General features: G+C 40.8%; 1 protein-coding gene and 1 pseudogene across 3 annotated transcripts in view; one reads left to right on the forward strand and one right to left on the reverse strand.

The window, feature by feature from the left end:
• The window catches only part of FGF2 (fibroblast growth factor 2), a 70923-nt gene that overhangs the window by 12782 nt on the left and 37513 nt on the right, over positions 1-20628 (forward strand). The gene's annotated exons all lie outside the window — the stretch shown is intronic.
• Positions 9931-10381, reverse strand: LOC123847703 (phosphatidylinositol N-acetylglucosaminyltransferase subunit P-like; annotated as a pseudogene).

A 20628-nucleotide genomic window follows, 5' to 3' on the forward strand; every position in this document is an offset into this window, starting at 1 on the left:
TTAAACAGTATCACCATCTTTCTTGCCAGCCGGGCCCATCTCTTGGAGCAAATGTGTACTCTTCATCTTCCTCAGTGCTCACATCCTTTTCTCAAGCCCTATGCATTTCAGTTATGCAATGTCTTCTACACTCGCGTTGGTCTCCGTACCTTGTCGCAGCTGCCCTGGTTCTGTCCCTGCCTGTTGCAACTGCCTGCTAACCCATCCCATCTGTATGAGTCTGCTAGGGCTGCCATAACGAAATGCCATGGACTGAGTGGCTCAAGCAACAGAAATCTATTTTCTCATAGTTCTGGAGGCTACAAGTCCAAGATCAAGGTGTCTGTAGGTTTCTTATCTTCTGAGGATCCTCCTTGGTTAGCGGATGGCTGCCTTCTTGCTGCCTCTTCACTTGGTCATCCTTCTGTGCACACACAAAGTTCGTCTTATAAAAGACACCAGCCAGGTTGGGTTAGGGCCGTCTCTAATGACCTCATTTTAACTTAACCACCTCTCTAGAAGCCTGGTCTCCAAATACGGTCATTTCTGAGGTAGTGGGAGTTAGGGCTTAAACGTATGAATTTGGGGGGCGGTGAGATATAATTCAGGCAGAGTAATCTTTCTGAAGACCAGCTCTGATCATGTTATTCCTCTCCTCTGTGAAACATATGGACTTGAAAGGGCCCAACCCCTGGTACACACATTACTTACAGATGTGGGAACTGTTGAAAGTCTGTAGAATCATAGAGAATAGGAAATTTACCAGCAGATGGGTACTTGTCATAGATATCAAAAAGTGGAATAAAGATGTTTTCTGGAAACTAGAGACAGGTAGTAAGCTTAATGTAGGTCCTTGTTAAAAAAAATCCCAAGAGGCTTGAGAATACTGAGAAAAGAAAACACAATAAATAGTATATAGGGTAAAATAATAGAAGAATAGTAACATGCATAAGCTTGATATGTTGATTTCACTGGGCTATCTGACCTATTTTTTTTCAGGTTTTATAATATTTATACTGTTTTTTAAGTTTTTATTTTAATTCCAGTAACATACATTGTTATAACATTTTCAGGTGTACAATATAGTGATTCAGCACTTCCGTACATCACCCTGTGCTCATTATGACAAGTGCACTTCTTCCTTAACCCCCATCACCTATTTCACCATCCCTCACCCACCTCCCCTCTGGTGACCATCAGTTTGTTCTCTACAGTTAGAGTCTGTTTCTTGATTTGTCTCTCTCTTTTTTCCCCTTTCTTGTTTGTTTTATTTCTTAAATTCCACATATGAATGAAATCATATGGTATTTGTCTTTCTATGACTCAATTCTCTTAGCATTATACTCTAGCTCCATCCATTGTTGCAAACAGCAAGATTTCATTCATTTTAAGGCTGAATAATATTCCATTGTGTGTACACACACACACACACACACACACACCACATTTTCTTTATCAGTCCATCAACTGATGGACACTTGAGCTGCTTCCATATCTTGGCTAATGTAAATCATGCTGCTATAAACATTAGGGGTGCATGTATCCCTTTGAATTAGTGTTTTGTATTCTTCTGTAAATATCCAGTAGTGGAATTACTGGATCAGGTGGTGATTCTATTTTTAACTTTTGGAGAAACCTCCATACTGTTTTCCACAGTGGCTGCACCAGTTTGCATACCCACCAACAGCATGAGGGTTCCTTTTTCTCCACATCCACTCCAACTTCTGTTGTTTGTATTTTTTAATTTTAGCCATTCTGACAGGTATGAGGTGATATCTCATTGTGGTTTTGATTTGCATTTCCCTGATGATAAGAGATGATGAGAATCTTCATGTATCTGTTGGCCATCTGTATGTCTTTGGAGAAATGTCTATTCATGTCTTATGTCCATTTTTTAATTGGATGATTTGTGGGTATTAAGTTATATAAGTTCTTTTGTATGAGTATATTTTGGATATTAACGCTTTATCAGCTATGTCATTGTAAATATCTTCTCCCATTCCATTGGTTGCCTTTTACTTTTGTTGATTGTTTCCTTCACTGTGCAGAAGCTTTTTATTTTGATGTAGTCCCAATAGTTTATTTTTGCTTTTGTGTCCTTTGCCTCAGGAGATATATCTAGAAAGAAGTTTTATAGCTGATGTCAAAGAAGTTATTCCCTATGTTCTCTTCTAGGATTTTCATGGTTTCAGGTCTCACATTTAGGTCTTTCATCCGTTTTGAATTTATTTTTTGTGTATGGTGTAAGAAAGTGGTCCAGTTTCATTTTTTGTATGTTGCTATCCAGTTTTCCCAACATTATTTGTTGAAGAGACAGTCTTTTTTCCCACTGGATGTTCTTTCCTGCTTTGTTAAAGATTAATTGACCATATAATTGTGGGTTTATTTCTGGGTTTTCTATTCTGTTTGATTGATGTGTCTGTTTTTGTGCCAGTGCTGTACAGTTTTGATGACTACAGCTTTGTAATAGAATTTGAAGTTCAGAATTGTGATACCTCCGGCTTTGCTTTTTTTTCCCCAAGATTGCTTTGGCTATTTGGGGTCTTTTGTGGTTCCACACAAATTTTAGGATTGTTTGTTTTGGTTCTGTGAAAAATGCTATGGGTATTTTGATATGGATTTCATTAAATGTATAGATTACTTTGGGTAATATGGACATTTTAACAATATTCTTCCATTCAGTGAGCATGTATTGTCTTCCCATTTCTTTGTGTCATCTTTCACTTCTTTCATCAGTGTTTTTTAGTTTTCAGAGTACAGGTCTTTCACCTCTATGGTTAGGTTTATTTCTTGGTATCTTATTATTTTGGGTACAATTGTAAATGGGATTGTTTTCTTAATTTCTCTTTTTGCTTCTTCATTATTGGTGTATAGAAATGCAACAGGTATCTGTACATTGATTTTGTATCCTGCAACTTTACTGAATTCGTTTATCAGTTTTAGCAGTTTTTTGGTGGAGTCTTTAGGATTTTCTATATACAGTATCACATCATCTGCCAATAGTGGAAGTTTTACTTCTTCCTTATGGATTTGGATGCCTTTTATTTCTTTCTGTTGTCTGACTGCTGTGGCTAGGACTTCCAATACTATGAGAGTGGATGTCCTTGTCTTGTTGCTGACCTTAGGGAAAAAGCTCTCAGTTTTTCCCCATTGACAATGATGTTAGCTGTGGGTTTTTCATACGTGGCCTTTATTATGTTGAGGTATGTTCCCTCTAACCTACTTTGTTGAGGATTTTCCTCATGAATGGATATTGTACTTTGTTAAATGCTTTTTCTATGTCTATTGAAATAATCATATGGTTCTTTTATTGGTATGATGTATCACATTGATCAATTTGCAAATATTGAACCACCCTTGCAACCCAGTAATATATTCCACTTGATCATGGTGAATGATTTTTTTAATATATTGTTGAATTTGGTTTGCTAGTATTTTCTTGAGAATTTTTGCATCTGTATTCATCAGGGATATTGGCCTGTAGTTCTCTTTTTTAGTGGTGTCTTTATCTGGCTTTGGTATCAGGGTAATTCTGGCCTCATAGAATAAATTTGGAAGTTTTCTATTTTTTGGAATAGCTTAAGAATAGGTATTAATTCTTCTTTAAATATTTGGTAGAATTCCCCTGGGAAGCCATCTGTTCCTGGACTTTTGTTTGTTGGGAGTTTTTTTGATTACTGACTCATTTTCTTTCCTGGTTATCAATCTGTTCAAATTTTCTATTTCTTCCTGTTTCAGTTTTGGTAGTATATATGTTTCTAGGACTTTATCCATCTCTTCTTGGTTGTACAATTTGTTGGCATATAGTTTTTCATAATATTCTCTTATGATTGCATTTCTGGAGTGTTTGTTGTTATCTCTCCTCTCTCATTTGTAATTTTATTTGAGTCCTTTCTCTGTTTTTCATGGTAAATCTGTCTAGAGGTTTATCAATTTTATTGATTTTCTCAAAAAACTAGCTCCTGGTTCATTCATCTGTTCTATTATTTTTTTAGTTTCTATATCATTTATTTCTGCTCTGATCTTTATTCCTTCCTTCTGCTGGTATTAGTTTTTTTGTTTTTTTTCTTTTTATGGCTCCTTAAGGTATTAGGTTAGGTTGTCTATTTGAGATTTTTCTTACTTCTTGAGGTAGGCCTATATTTCTATAAACTTGCCTCTTAGAACTGCTTTTGCTGCATCGCAGATGTTTTAGATGGTTGTGTTTTCATTTTCATTTGTTTCCATGTACTGTTTTGTTTCTTCTTTATTTCCTGGTTGACCCATTCATTGTTTGGTGGGATGTTATTTAACCTCCATGTATATGTGGTCTTTCCAGATTTTTTTCTTGTGGTTGACTTCTTGTAGCGGTTAGAAAATATGCATGGTATGATTTCAATCTTCTTGAATTTGTTGAGGCTTGTTTTATGGGCAAGTGTTCCATGTACACTTGAAAAGAATGTGTATTCTGCTGTTTTAGGATGGAATGTTCTAAATATATCTGTTAAATTCTTTTGGTTCAGGGTGTCATTCAAAGCAGTTGTTCCCTTGATTTTCTGTTTAGATGTTCTGTGTATTGATATAAGTGGGATATTAAAGTCTCCTACTCTTATTGTATTATTATCGGTTAGATCCTTTATGTTTGTTTTTAATTGTTTTCTGTGTTTGGGTGCTCCTGTGTTGGGTGCATAAATATTTACAATTTTTGTACCTTGTTGGATTGTCCTCTTTATTATTATATAGTGTCCTTCCTTGTCTCTTGTTACAGTCTTTGTTTTAAAGTCTACTGTGGGGTACCTGGGTGGCTCAGATGGTTGGGCATCTGCCTTTGGCTCGGGTCATGATCCCAGGGTCCTGGGATTGAGTCCCACGTTGGGCTCCTTGCTCGGCAGGGAGCCTGCTTCTCCCTCTCCCACTGTTGCTCCCCCTGCTTGTGTTTTCTCTCTCTGCCAAATAAAGAAATAAAAGCTTTAAAAAAAATAACAAAGTTCATTTTGTCTGATATAAGTATTGCTACTCCAGCTTTCTTTTGACATCCACCTGCATGATAGATGTTTCTCCACCCCCTCACTTTCAGTCTGCAGGTGTCTTTAGGGCTCAAATAAGTCTTTTGTAGGCAGCATATAAATGGGTCTTGTTTTTTTTTTATCCATTCTGTCACCTTATGTCTTTTGATTGGAGCATTTAGTCCATTTATATTCAAAGGAATTATTGATAGATGTGTATTTATTGTCATTTTATTATTTGTTTTGTGGTTGTTTCTGAAGATCTTTTCTGATCCTTTCTTGTCTTTCTCATGGTTTGCTGATTTTCTTTAGTGATATAACTGGATTTCTTTCTCCTTATTTTTTGCATATTTGTTAGTGGTTTTTGATATATGGTTATCCTTAGGTTTGTATATAACTTCTGCATATAGCAGTCTACATTAAGTAGATGGTCATTTAAGTTTGAACCCATTCTTTACACCTCTCCTCTCCATGTTTTAGGTATATGCTGTTATATTTTATATCCTTTTATTTTGTGACTTTCTTGACTGATTTTTTTTACATAAATATTCACTTTTTTTTTTTTTTTTTACTGCTTTTATGTTTTCTACCTTATGCTGTCACTTTTAGTTTCTCCTTTCCACTCAGAGATCCTTTTAATATTTATTACAGGGTTGGCTTAGTGGTCATGAACTCCTTCAGTATTTGTTTATCTGGGAAACTGTATCTGTGTGTTCTAAATGAGGGCTTTGCTGGGTAGAATATTCTTGGCTGCATATTTTCCCCATTCATGCTATTGCCTTCTGGCTTGCCAAGTTTCTGCTGAAAAACCTCCTGTCAGCCTTACGGGTTTTCCCTTATAAGTTACTGTCTTTTGTCTTGCTGCTTTTAAGTTTTATTCTTTATCACTATAATTTGGCAATTTAATTACAATATGTCTTTGTATGGGTCTGCTTTTGTTGATTTTGATGGGAGTTCTCTGTGCCTCCTGGATTGGGATATCTGTTTTCTCCCCCAGATTATGGAATTTTTCGGCTATTATTTCTTCAAATAAATTCTCTGCTCCCTTCTCTCTCTCTTCTTCTGGGACTCCTATAATGCAAATGTTATTACGCTTGATGGAGACACTGAATTCTCTAGGCCTATTTTCATTTTGCATAATTCTTTTTTCTCTCTTTTGTTCACCTTGATTACTTTCTAGTACTCTGTCTTGTAGGTTTTTAATTCATTCCTCGGCTTCTTCCAGCCTGCTGTTCTTTCCATCAAGCATGTTTCTCATTTCATTTTTGTGCCTTTTATGTCTGCTATGTTACTCCTTATCTCTGTGTTATGGGTCTTACTCATGTTTTCCGCTCTTTTGTCTGAGTGTCCTTATGATCATTACTTTAAATTCTCTATCAGGCATGTGACTTATAGCTTTTTCACTTACATCTCTGGTCATGGCCTTGCCCTGTTCTTTCGTTTGGGATGAATTTATCTGTCTTGTTTTATCTAATTAGTCTCTTTGCATGTTTATTTGTGTTAGGAAAGTCAGCTACATCTCCCGCTCTTGAGGGTAATGACCTTATGAAGAAGAGGTCCTAGAGTGCCCTGCCATGTACTGGCCCCTGCTCCCCAAGGTCTGGCACTTCCAGGAGTGTGTCTAGTGTGTGCTGCATGTGCTCTGCTGTTGTGTCTTGGCTGCTTCATCCTCAGGCCACTAGTCTGCAGAGGCTTTCTGTGTCTGTTGTGGGCAGTGTTTGGCCCCCGGCCTGAAGGTGGTGCGTTTTAAGTAGGTATGCTTGTTGTATTTGTGAAATGAGACCTGTCACCACCACTGCCGAACTGAGGCCCTGCAAAATACCCCTGTCAGGAGCCGTGGTGTGGGCAGGGGTTTGGGCCGGTCTTCTGGCGAAGGGGGTCTGCTGTGCTCGGACTGAGGCAAGTGTGATTGGGAGGGGTGGTTCCACTACAGCGGGGTGGGGCTTGGTGTAAGCAAGTTAGGTAGCCAGTGTCTGAGCTGTGCTCGTTCCTGAAGGTGGCTGGGGAGGAAACGGGTACCTCGCGGTTCCTTTGTTTCTTGAGGCGCCTCTCTGTGAATGCTGCTTCTCTGGGACATGCTCTGAGATAAGCAACTAACCTCCCTGTGTGTGCCCCAGGTGCTCTTAAGATCGCTGTTCCCATGCTGTATGTCCATAAGCTGTTTGCCCTGCCTTTTCTCCAAGAGCAGTACAGTGCCTTCTGACCTCTCCCAGAGCCAAGCATGCTGACCTTTAAAACTGCAGGCTTTAAGTCCCACTGGTTGCAAGAACTCATGAAATTGTTTTCCAAGCCAATTGCTGTGGTGAGTCGTTTTCCCCTTGGGTTCCCCTGTGTGTTCATCTGTCTCTCGCCCTTCTCTACTACTGTGACTCCCTCCCCACCCCATTGGCCACGATCCTCCATTTCTCTCCCAAACCATGTCTCTGCACTTCCTATGCTGTGTCCTCTTCTCTACCTTTAGTTGTGGAGTTTGTTCTGCCAGTCTTCAGGCCAATTTCTGGGGTATTTAGGATGATTTGATAGTTATCTGGTTGTATTCATGGGACAAGGGGAGCCTAGGGTCCTCCTACTCCACTGCCATTTTTTCTCTCTCCTGACTGAATTTTTCATACCAACCTTTTACAAAAGAAGTGTGTTTTCTTTGGGAAAGAGTCTAGAGTTTTTCATGTTTGGGCTTGTTAAGCCAGGGCCCATGAACCCCTTCACTTTTAATGAACAGGAAGATAAAAAAAAAAAAAAGAAGATAAAGAAAATTGGTCATAGGGATTTATTGTTATGATCTAAAAGTATTCTTAATAGCTGACTGTATTATCTAATTACCACCAAAGTTGATACTTTTATAAATCAAAGTTATAATTTTGGTGAGACCCTCCACCCAACTTTTAACAGCAATGTAGCTAATCTTCCTGTATAATAGGAGAATTCATTTATTTATTTACATACATGTTTTGCAAAAGTAATTTTTCTTGAAAGTCACTTCAGGAAATTACATTACTCAAAGTTGGATATTCTTTGAGTGTTTTAATGAGATTAGAAGAAAAAAATCTGTTTGATTATACCTACATTGCATATTTTCCAGGCTTAAATTATTTTTGGCCTTGTTTAATGACGTAGAACTGTAGAGATTTTATGTGGTAGGATTCTGAAGAACTTTGGCCTTACCCACGGGTCTCACCTCCAGAAGCGGAGTTAGGCACCTCTGTTTTTCCAGAAGGAGCCTAACTCCAACCATGGCTGACAGTTAAAGCATCTGGTCCTGCTCTCTAGGTAGGGCAGAGAGCAGAACCTTTTAAAAGACCTGCTGTGGGGAATAATATTTATGGAAGCCTCACTCAAGGATATATAGTATAGCTTTACTCCAGGTTGGAGAGTCTAACCTAAGGGGTCCATCCATGGACGAACTTTAGGTTTCCATGATTCCAATTCTTTTTTTTTTTAAAGATTTTATTTATTTATTTGAGACAGAGAGAATGAGAGAGAGAGCACATGAGAGGGGGGGGGTCAGAGGCAGAAGCAGGCTCCCTGCCGAGCAGGGAGGCTGATGCTGTGGGACTCGATCCAGGGACTCCAGGATCATGACCTGAGCCGAAGGCAGTCGCTTAACCAACTGAGCCACCCAGGCGCCCTCCATGATTCCAATTCTTAATCTCAGGAAACAAACTGAGGGTTGCTGGAGTGGTGGGGGTGGGAGGGATGGGGTGGCTGGGTGATGGACATTGGGGAGGGTGTGGGCTATGGTGAGCACTGTGAATTGTGTAGGACTGTTGAATCACAGACCTGTACCTCTGAAACAAATAATACATTATATGTTTAAAAAAAAAAGAAGAAGGTAGTAGGAAGGGAAGAATGAAGGGGGGGAAAGGGAGGGGAAGAACCACGAGAGACGATGGACTCTGAAAAACAAACTGAGGGTTCTAGAGGGGAGAGGGGTGGGGGGATGGGTTAGCCTGGTGATGGGTATTAAAGAGGGCACGTTCTGCATGGAACACTGGGTGTTATATGCAAACAATGAATCATGGAACGCTACATCAAAAACTAATGATGTAATGTATGGTGATTAATATAACATAATAAAATAAAATAAAATAAGTGCAAAATATTATGCCAGGGTGTTTTTCGAGAGGATACATAGCATTTTATCAAGATTCTCAGAGTTGTCCATGATCCAAAATATGTTAAGGACAGTACACTAGAATCACTAAAGTATATCTTCTATTTAGCCTGACCAGCAGTGAGAGAACCAATTTGAATGTGTTGGTTGGTGTGAGCCTTTAGCTTATGGTGAGTGATTTTTTTAGTATAACACCTGTATGAAACTCATCTCTGTGTTAATTCTAAGAAGTGTTTAAAGCTGCTGTTTATCTCACTTCATAGTATCCACTTTGAGTCCCTTGGGAAAAATTTCTCTTTGGTAACTGTGTCAGGAGTACTTCCCTTCTCCTTAACAGCCAGTTTGTTTTAACCTTACTGTCTCTGAGAAACTTGTTCCTGCTATTGGCTTCTAGAAAGCCAAATACATGGTCTGCTCCTTGCATGTATAATCTCAATCATGGCTTCACCATTTTTCAGCACTTGAATTTGTTTGCCTAATTTAAAAACCATTTTTAACACTTTTTTTTTTTTTTTTTTTGTCTTGGTATGTTGTCAGTATCTTTGTAACTCATCTTACATATTACTTGGGACCTGACAAGTTTTACCTCAATAAAAATAATGTTTTTTTTTTTTTTTTTTTTTGGAGGGACTACTTGTTTTTACTGATACTTATTTTTTTTTAACAAGGCTGCTATCTGGTAATACAGTATTTTATTCTGTTCATTAATAACTAATACTCAAGATCTTTTATAATATTAATAGAACTTAATCTAAAAGAATCAACTTACTTTGTTTACATTTCAATATTGGGTATGAGAGTCAAAATAATTATGGTCAAAATTATTACATAAAAAGTTTTAGTAAATGCTCGTTGTTAGTCTACATACAATTTAGTTATTGGCATAAAGTTATTTAGTTGCCAGAAGAACATTTGGTTTACTTCACTAATAGGAATATCTCTTAATGCTGGGATGGACTCTTCTTGGTATTTCTTCTGCTGTTGATTTTTAGCATAGTTATCTGTGATTGTATGAATGGAGTTGAGTGGAGAGGTACTCATCATGTTTATTCCTAATAAGAGTAGGTAACCAATTACTATACTAATGAGGAAGTAGACGGGCAATGCAGCTGCCTAGTATTTTTGAGGCCAATAGGTTAATCCTAAGGAGTTTAGCCAAGATTCAGGAATAAATGCCCACACAAGATACAGGATGAAGCCAAATTGGGCGCTTAAGAAAAGAACAAAGCCATAAATCGCTCTTTCTGACAATGGCGACGGTGAATTTCCCACCATTTTCCCTGTGGCTTTAGACAATTCTGCAGGATTTGCCTCCCTGCGCAAAGGGCTTGGCAGGGCCGGGCTCGGGGCACGCCCGCCTCCCCAGGTCTGGGCCACGGCGCCCGGGCCCGGGCCCTGCCCTCTCGGGGGAGCTTCAGTTTCTTATTCAAGGGTTGGGGGGTGGGAGGGGCCCTTGATCTTGGGTCCTCGAAGCGCCCACTCAGGCCCCTTCCGACAGCTCGGCCACTTCAGCGCTGAGTCCCCCGTGCAAGCACCTTCCGGAAAGCCTGCGTGGGGGCGAGAAAGGGAAAAATTAAAGGAAAGACTGGGTCGCTACGGCGCCCCCCGCTCCCGCCCAGGTGCAGGTGCAGGCGCAGGTGCAGGCACGCCGCGACCCTTGCCGGCCCGGAGCGCGCGAGCGCCGGGGACGGCCGGGTCCAAAAATAATGTATTTATTGATTTGGTATTTTAACCACAGGTGTCTAATATATTGTCATGTATTGCATTAGATACTGGGAATTAAAAAGTCCAATAAGAGAGGCCCATACCCCCTTAAAACATGTGTTGTCTGGGAGGACAAGAAGAGATGCAAAATGTTATGCCTGCTTTGCTTGTGTCATGTCCTTGTGTTGTAACAGAGTGAGGTCATTCCAAGGAGGATAGTCAATTCTGACAGGAAAGTCAGAAAAGGCTTGGAACAGGACTGACTGCCGAACTGGGTCCTGGGTGGCAAATAGGTGTTACCACCAAAGAGTGATGCTTTAGATTTTTATTCTAAATCAAAGTTACAACATTTTGGTAGACCCTCCACCCAACTTTTAACAGCAGTGTGGCTAATATCCCCATTCAGCAGAAGTCATTTAGTTATTTACATATATGTTTTGCAACTCAACTAATTTTTCTTGGAAGGCAAATAAAGGCATGAAGGCCAAGGAAACAGTGCCAGGTCTGGTATGTTTTGGAAACTGCAAATAATTTGGCATGGCTGGAGTGTAGGGTTATGGTAAACAGCAAGGCCAGCCACGTAGGAAGGGCCTGGGTTCTGATGGGCCTTGTAAACCAGGCTGAACAATTTGATCTTTATCCTCAAGGCTGTGGGGAGTCAATGAAATATTTAATCAGGGGAATAAGAGTATAAAATTTGGGTTTTATAAAATCACTGGGGTGTGTGGGATGGATTGGAGGGTGTAAGCTGGGAGTAGGGAGGACAGTTAGGAAATTATTAAGGTAGTCCGATTGAGAAACATAAGTCTCACACCATTGCCTGGCACACTGTAAATGATGTATGTGCCCTAGAGGGGAAGGGTCTCCATTTTGTCAGGAGAAAAAAGGAAATTATTGGAGCAATACTGAAAATATTACCCCATTTATGAAAATGCATGCACACAAAAGGGTTATATTCTTATGGACTATTTAAGACTAAGGTCTGAAAAGGATACACACCGGACTGCTAACAAGTGGTTATAACTTTGGAGAGAGGAATGGAATTGGGAGAGAAGAGATGAAGGTGAATCTTCACTTCTTTACCCATTTATTGAGAAAATTAAAAAAAAATATATATCCATATATTATTTACATAACAATTTCTAAGAAGAATGAATGGGGAGTGAGGGAGTGGAGGCAGGTGTTGGATACTACTCTCTGGGGGGTATGAATGTGGAGGGTGGAAATAAATGAGATAGTGACCCACAGGGTACTGTCTCAGGAAGAACAGGTGAGCACAGCCCATCAGTTGACTGTTGGAGCGCTGCTTGTGAGCAGGGCTCAGGCCTATGCCTTGCTTTCAGAAGGAACCCACTTCTCATTTACCTATCCCTTGGCTTCTCTCCTCTTCACTCCCACTCAAGGGAGGCATGGCCTTGGTTACTCTCAATGTAACTGCTTTACTTTGCTAAGGGAAATGATGCTTAATTAGTACTTGAAAGCAGAGCATTATTTCTAATTCACTGTATGGTCCAAGTCAAAGCACACCAAAAATCTATATCTGAACATATTTTGCATAATGCATTTTACTTTTCTAAAGTGTGAAAATCATAACTCTGTTCTTTTGGATGATTTGGGACAGATGTGAAGGGCCTGGATCAGAACACACGGTGGGCAGGGGTGGGGGGGGCATGTCACTGCGCACTGGGCTTGATGTATGAGCAGCAGTGCCCACCGAAGTTCAGCCTGGCTTTGGAGTCCCATCAGAGGTGAGCCCTGCTCCGGGGGGTGCAACCGGACAGATGCTCTCTGCTGATGACCTAGCAATGTGATTTTTAGGAGGCCTGTATGAGTGAATGTTTTCCAGAGAAACAGAAACAATAGGAGAAACACATGAGATAGAGAGGGAAGGAGAAGGGGAGGGAGAGAAGGAGAGAGAGATTTATTTTAAGGAATTGGTTCATGTGATTATGGAAGCCGGCAACCTGTCAGCTGGACACCCAGAGAAGAGCCAATGTTGTGATTCAATTCCAAAAGCTATCTTCTAGCGGAATTCCTTCTTATTCAGGGAAGGTCAGTCTTTTGTTCTATTCAGGCCTTCAACTGATTGGATGAGGGCCCCCCATATTATGGAGGAGGGTAATCTGCTTTACTCAAAGTCTAGTGATTTAAATGTAAATCTCATCCAAAAACATCTCCACAGAAACATCCAGAATAATGTTTGACCAGATATCTGGGTACCATGGCCCAGCCAAAGTGACACATAAAATTAACAATCACAGGGCCCTTGCTAGCATGAATTCTAGAGTGGCCTGAGGTATCCAACCCTGGTTTGGATAGGACCAATTTATTCACTGTGATGCCTCAAGGACGTGAGTCAGAGAGTTCCTGACAGAGGGACTAGACTGGCCTCCTGTTAATACCGAGGAGTTTAGTTTTGCTTTGGTCCCCAGCTCATCACTGAGGCCCTAAGAAGGTTCCCCCTTGTATGACTGGTGCTTTCCATGGAACATGGAGTCTAGCTTATTTCTTCTTTCTCTCCCCCACCATCCTCCTCCTCCTCCTTTCCTTCCCCCTCTTCTTCTTCCTCTTCCTCCTCTCCCTATTCCTCTTCTCCTCCTCCCCCTCCCCTTCCTCCCCCTTCTTCAATACAGTTGACATACAGCATTATATTAGTTTTAGGTTTACAACATAATGATTTGATATACATTGCAAAATGATTATCAGTTTAGTTAATGTCTATCACCTCACATAGTTACAGATTTTTTTTCTTGATATGAGAACTTTTAGGATCTACTCTTTTAGACACTTCCAAATATATGATACAGTATCATTAATTATAGTTACCATGCTGTACATTATAACCCCGGGACTTATTTATCTTCTAATTGGAAGTTTGTGCCTTTTGACCACCTTGATGCATTTTGCCCACCTTCCCACCCCCTGCCTCTGGCAACCACTAATCTGTTCTCTGTATCTATGAGCCCATGTGTCTTTTAGATTCTACATACAGTATGTCTTTGTGCTCTGACTTATTTCACAGAGCATAATGCTCTCAGGGTTCATTCATGTTGTTACAAATGGCAAGATTTTGTTCATTTTTTATGGCGGAATAATAATTCATTGTGTGTGGGTGTGAGTGTGCATATGTCTATCACATTTTCTTAATCCATTTACCCATCAACAGGCAGTTAAGTTGTTTCCATGTCTTGGCTATTGTAAATAATGCTGCAATGAACATGGGGATGTGGATACCTTTTTAGATGGTGATTTGTTTTCTTTGGATAGATACCTAGACTTGGAATTGCTGGATCATATGGTGTTTTTAGTTTTAATTTTTTGAGGAACCTCCATAGCGTCTTTCGTTAGCTTTTTCTGGTTCTCTTTTCCTTTCCCGGACATGTATCAGTTAACTTTGCTTCTTTAGGATTCCTGAAACCCAGAATGATGATCCTATTCTAGAAGGAAGAGTGTATTATTAGAGCAAACAAACAGAGGATTCCCAGCAAGATCACAGTGATACACATGGAGCTGTTTCAGGCTGCTCTTGTCTGTGATTCTGGTAGGACTACTGCTGTCCCTGGCCTCTGTCACCGCCATCTGCCCCAAGGGCTGCCTTGCTCTTCTCTTTTCATACAACTGAACTGGGCCTCAGAGGCCTGTTCCTGAGGACTGGTCAGCAGATGGGAGTGGAGGCTGTAGTCTGATTAAGTAGGACAAGTGCTAGTTTTTTTTTTTTAAAGTTCTATTCTGGGCTGTTATGGGGAATGTCTGTTGCTTCTATCTTAGCATCAGCCTCTTTTTTTGTAGAGAAAAATCACCATTGATTAGAAGCAGGATGTCAGCATAACTAGAGGCATTCCTGCTATAGGTTTTTGAGCCTCATGGAAAGTCCAAGATGATCTCTCTCTCTCTCCCTGGCACTGCTGGGAGAGAGCTGGGGATGTGAGGGAGTGGGATTAGGTGTTGGGCCAGCAGCAGGGGAGTTCTTCCATGTCTGCACATCTTCCTTATCTGTACCCTGGACACTTGGATGAGGTTTGGGTCTCCTTGACCTGCTCTCCTTATCTTTATGACCTCAGGAGCAAAGTGACTCCCCACTGGGAAGCTAAAAGGCCATACCAGAATACCACCAAATATACAGATTTCAGGGTGCCGATTTTGTAGCAAAATGGCACAACATGACAAACTCTCTTTGGTAGCTTAGTTGCTGTAAAAAAAATAGATGAATGTGTTCCACTAAGTTATGAGCTTAGCTTGGCTAGCACAGTGTGGGCAAATAAGTTTTTAGGTATGGGAACATTTAGAGACTTTATGTCTGAATAATCAGATTTTTCTTTGAAGTAAGGGGCAACATTATGTCCGGGAGAGAGGTGTGGCTGTGGGCTGGGAAGCCTTAAAACATGGTGTGCGTTTATATTGCTGCTGTAGAGAATGGGAGAGGAAGAGACCTGGGATATGCCCATGGCAGCTGAACACTTGCCGAGGGTCCACCCAAGACTGGAGACCCCACATTTCTAATAACACCTAATGACACTAATGATTGTGTCACGTCCTGATAGATTTCCTGATAGATTTCCATTGCATATGTTAAATAGTTTGAGTGCAGGAGTGGAGAAGTTAGATGGGTATATTGATCTAAAATTGGGGCTTGGCTTTAGAAGTGCTCGGAAGAAAAAGCAGGAGAATTGAATGATACCCCACAGAGTTTAGACTGGTAATGAAGTGAAGTCCAAGAGGTTAAGAATTGGCAGATCAATGGTGGAGTCTGGGCCCGTAAAGTCAATGAGGCTGAAAAACCAGCAGAGGGAAATGAGGCTATACTGTCCTGGAGATGAAGATGAAGCTGCAGCCCTTGGATGATGGCATGGCCATGGGAGTGGTGAGTACAGGGTGCTGGGTTTGATAAACTGAGGATCATTGAGGCTAGGTTGTTATTGGGGCTTCTACATGAACGGTGAGGTCTTTCAAGATGATGAGAAGAGATGTGGGGTGCCAAATCCCAAAGTTTTCTGTGCGTGACCATGACTAATCAGTGGATAGCACCAATGAGAGGAAGTGAGGGTATGAACCTTGAAGGAGGAAAGACTTCATTCAGTATGGTGGCAGGAAAGTAAGAGTTGTAGATGCTGAGTACAGGAAGCCAGAAAAAGGCTTCATACAGTAGGAGGGGAAAGGCCTGATCCCAGTTGGAAATGGCTGTTCAGAAGAATTAACTGGACCCTAGTGTGCTTAGCTCCCAATGGTGTTGCAATGGCCTGTGGTGACCAGCAAGCCCTTAGGATTTGAGTGTTGCAAGGGAGAGAGGTCTGGATGGCGTAAGAAAACATCTTTGGGTAGGGAGCCTATTTTCTGTTTTTAAAAACATCAGCATTGGAACAGGTGATCTCCAAGGCATCTTCCAACTATAGAACTTCCCTTAAAAGTTCTTTCCTGAGGGGTGCCTGGGTGGCTCAGTTAGTTGGGCGACTGCCTTCGGCTCAGGTCATGGTCCTGGAGTCCTGGGATCGAGTCCCGGATCGGGCTCCCTGCTCAGCGGGGAGCCTGCTTCTCCCTCTGACCCTCCCCCCTCTCATGTGCTCTCTGTCTCTCTCATTCTCTCTCAAATAAATAAATAAAATCTTTAAAAAAAAAAAAAGTTCTTTCCTGAATCTGAAAAAATGCAAATCAAGAGTTTGATCCCTTGTATTGCCCAGCTGAAAGACTATGGCTAGATTCTGAATAATATTTTCTTCATGTGAAAATCACTATTCCCTTAGAGGTAGAAAGTAGTGTACTTTAGAAATTCACGGGAAAAATAGTTATAGTAAAAGGTGTGAGTTGATTAAATGAGATATATTTGTGTCTGGTCTTGGAACAGTTTACTTAGGAGGGCCAGACTCCGTTCCATGCCCGAGATAAGAAATTTCAATTCAGGGCATCTCAGACAGAATCACTTTTTTTTTTTTTTTTTAAGATTTTATTTATTTGACAGAGATACAGCGAGAGAGGGAACACTAGCAGGGGGAGTGGGAGAGGGAGAAGCAGGCTTCCCGCCAAGCAGGGAGCCTGATGTGGGGCTCAATCCCAGGACCCCCGGATCATGACCTGAGCCGAAGGCAGACGCTTAACGACTGAGCCACCCAGGTGCCCCCAGAATCACTTTTTGTGCATAAAATCTTTGTTTATTCCTCCAAAAATAATATCGAGATAGTGTTGGATGCCTTTATAGATGTCTGGGTTTTTTTCCTCTTACTCAGCTTCATATATCTTTCGAAAGAAGCAGAAAGAATAAGTCAGGGGAGCAGACAGAATAAGGGAGTTGGAAAGTTGAAGGGGGAAAGGAAGAAAGGAAAAACAAATACGCCCTCCCCCCAGATGTGCAAGAGAAGATCTAGGCTGAAACAGATTTTCATATTCAAAACTCGTAAGTAATGAGTTGTATGGGACTCTTGGCGCGCTCTTTAGAGAGTGGTTCCAAGTCTGACAAGGAGAAAGGAGCAAAAGAAAACAAAGTGACAGATTTTGTGGTACAGGGGAAGGAAGCACATTCAATAATTGTGATTTAAAAAAAAAATAAAAAAAAATAATTGTGATTTTAGGCTTCTTTTTGGGGGATGGAAGTATGAATAGAGTCTGAGCTCTATTTGCTTTACCACTTGTGTACTTTTATGACTTTTTTTTAACTTTACAAACTATAGTAATTAACTCTTTGTCTTTTGATTATAAAGAATGAGAAGAGATCATGCAAAATTTTCTTTGGGAACATGAGCCCTCTTATTTCTTGGTATTTTCATCCATTCCCCTGCTTTTCCACCACCTCCTCTACCCCCCACACAACTAATTACTTGGAACAAGGCACAATTTTAGCATTATTTCAACCAGCTATTTCTTGAGGAATGGCAAATGAAAAAATGATAGTGACATGCTTCACAGAAACAGTATGGTTCAGCGTCTAGCAGTAGACGAGGACTGGGACTGCTGATCTTTGGCCCTAGGTCACTACCAACCCTGGACCCTGCTTCCTTATCTTTAGCTGAAAAGATGATTTCTTTGGAGCTCCGAGGATTTTTGGCTCAAATTCTGCAGGAGGTTCAAAGAATCTGTTTCTGGGAAGGACTCATAATGTCATAAGAAATAGGCATGGCCAAAGGACAGGAGTAGGAGCCCAAAGGGGGCACTTCATGTTGGGCCTGTCCCCAGAGATGGCCAGAGTGATCCTAAAGTGATAGACATGTGAGGCCAGCCTCCCTGAGCCCGTAGGTGGCTCTAAATGTGGCTCTAGGAGCCACTGTTGTTACCAGAGTGGAAGTACAGAGGTAGAACAACAAGCAGGAACTGGCCTTCTAAATAGGGGCTACAAGTGATTCCTTAGCAAGAATGTGTTGAACAGGGGCGCCTGGGTGGCTCAGTCGTTAAGCGTCTGCCTTCGGCTCAGGTCATGATCCCAGGGTCCTGGGATCGAGCCCCGCATCGGGCTCCCTGCTCCGCGGGAAGCCTGCTTCTCCCTCTCCCACTCCCCCTGCTAGTGTTCCCTCTCTCTATCTCTCTCTGTCAAATAAATAAATAAAACCTTTAAAAAAAAAAAAAAAGAATGTGTTGAACAGCTGTTCTTGACATTAGGGGGGAAAAATTCAAAACTGGTCAAGTGATTGTTCTTTCCAATCCTAGCCCTACCCTTGGTCCTTTTCTTTATTCTCACTTCTTTGTTAAGGTCATTCTCATGGATTCATTGTTCACATTTGTGCAGGTAACTGATATATCTGGGTTTATGTATCAGTTGTGCCTTTTTTTTTAAAAGATTTATTTATTTGCTTATTTATTTATCTGAGAGAGAGAGAGCACGTGGTGGGGAGAGGGAGAGGGAGAGAATCCCAAGCAGACTTTGCCCTGAGCGCAGAGCCTGATACGGGCCTCGATCTCATGACCCTGAGATCACAACTGGAGCCAAAAACCAAGAGTCAGACACTTAATTGACTGCACCACCCAGGCACAGTTGTAGGATCTTGGGTATGTTGCTTAATTTCTTTAAATACCAATTTCCCCATCTGCCTAGTGGTGATACTAGCTACTAAAAGCTGCTGTGTTAGTACTGTTGTGAGTATTAACACTGAATTACAAAGGCAGAATATTTAGTATCATGCTGTCAGGGAGGAGCCCTAATGGTCTCAGTTTATTATTCCTGAATCTCCCTCTTACACCCTTGTCTCTCATCTGTTCTCCAGCGTTTCAGTTAGCTACTGCTGTCTAACAAACATCTTGAAATCTGATGGCCTAAAATAACCATTTTATTATTTCTCATGATTATGTGGATTGACTGTGGTTCAGCTGAATGGTTTTTCTGCTAGTACAGTTTGGGATTTCTCATCAGTCAAATGGTGGCTGGGTAAGGACTATCTAAAGAGGCTTTACTTACATGTCTGTCACCATGGCGGTGGTAACTGGAAGGCTGTGGATCTCTTTATGTCTTCATGTGGTCTCTCCACAAGACTAGCTTGGGCTTCTTTACAGAGTGGCTGGATCTCATGAGCACAGTTTTCAAGAGAGCAAGCTCCGGTGTGTAAGCACTGTTTACATCATGTCTGCTAATGTTCCGTTGACCAAATTCAGTCAGCGTGGCACAAGACTAGAGTCAGTATGGGAGAGGCTACACAAGCTATGACTATCAAAAGGTGTGGTTCGTTGGAACCACCAAAATAAGTCTACCACATCCAGTTTCAAAGTGTCTGCTGTCTGGAAAACATCTTCATTCGGACTTCACTCTGTTAGCTTGAACCTAACTAACTTCTCTTCCAATCAAATGAGCAATTCATTGTTTTTTTGATGAGCATGGAGCTGCTGCTGGATCATAAACTGGATATCCTTATTTTACCAACTTTCTCCACAAATTATTTCATTTCAGTTTTCATATTTCCAAGTTGAAACCTAAACACATTTCCCCCCCTTTTTTTTATACCAAAATTCAGACTTATGAAACTCTTACATTTATTCCTTTGTTCTTCTCCCCTCACTGCCACCATCACAGTCCACATCCTTATTATCTTATACATGAACAGCCCCAGTAACCTTTCAGTTAGGTTTTCTTTAAACTCTACTTTTAGACTGATGTGTTTCTTTTCAAGAACCTGCAGTATGTTTATCATTCTTATCTTGACCTAAACTTCCTCCTTATTTTTTCTGAGGCCCTTATTTATCTGACCCTACTCCATCTCTACAACTTTTTTTTTTCTTTTTCACAATTGTGTGTCATTCACACTCCAGAACCCGAGAGTGAGGAGGGAAGATACTTAAAGTATGTTTAAATCCGTCTCCGCTATAAATATCTTAGAACACAGAAAGGAATGGAGGGAGCCAATGTGGAGACAGAGCAAAAGTCCTGAAAACAAGAGATACAGTGGAAGAGATTTTATTGTTGCTATTTGCATTTTTTGAGATTTAGGTAGGAAGAAAAGGGGAGATCAGATATTTCAGGGGATTCATAATTAAATCACCTTAAGTGGAATTCCTTAATTTAAAAAAACTCGTGAACTGTCTTTTGTTCAGTTGGGACATGGCTCAGTTGGGTCATACATCCACAGTCTTTTCTTTTTCTTCACAGTCTTTTTTAATTGTTATCAGTGGTGCCAGGGTGTATGTTCTAGTGCTGGGCTTGGTACACAGTAAGTGCTTTATAAATGTTTGTTAGAGGGAGAGTATAAACAAAACGGTTAAATCCATACATGTATAAACTAAATAGGCATCGACAAAGTCAAATAAAAGGGTGTATTTTTTATATATTAAATGAAGAGAGATGTAGAACCTAGGTTTATGAGTTCACCATGAAATATAGACATCTGTTAAGCACTCAATACATGTACTCTAGACACTGAGACTAGAACTGGGGGGAATGAA

Source organism: Mirounga angustirostris, unplaced genomic scaffold (genome assembly GCF_029215605.1).
Source record: "Mirounga angustirostris isolate CCGP_5_RB_7025 unplaced genomic scaffold, mMirAng1.0.hap1 SCAF_2, whole genome shotgun sequence".
Lineage (NCBI taxonomy): Eukaryota > Metazoa > Chordata > Mammalia > Carnivora > Phocidae > Mirounga > Mirounga angustirostris.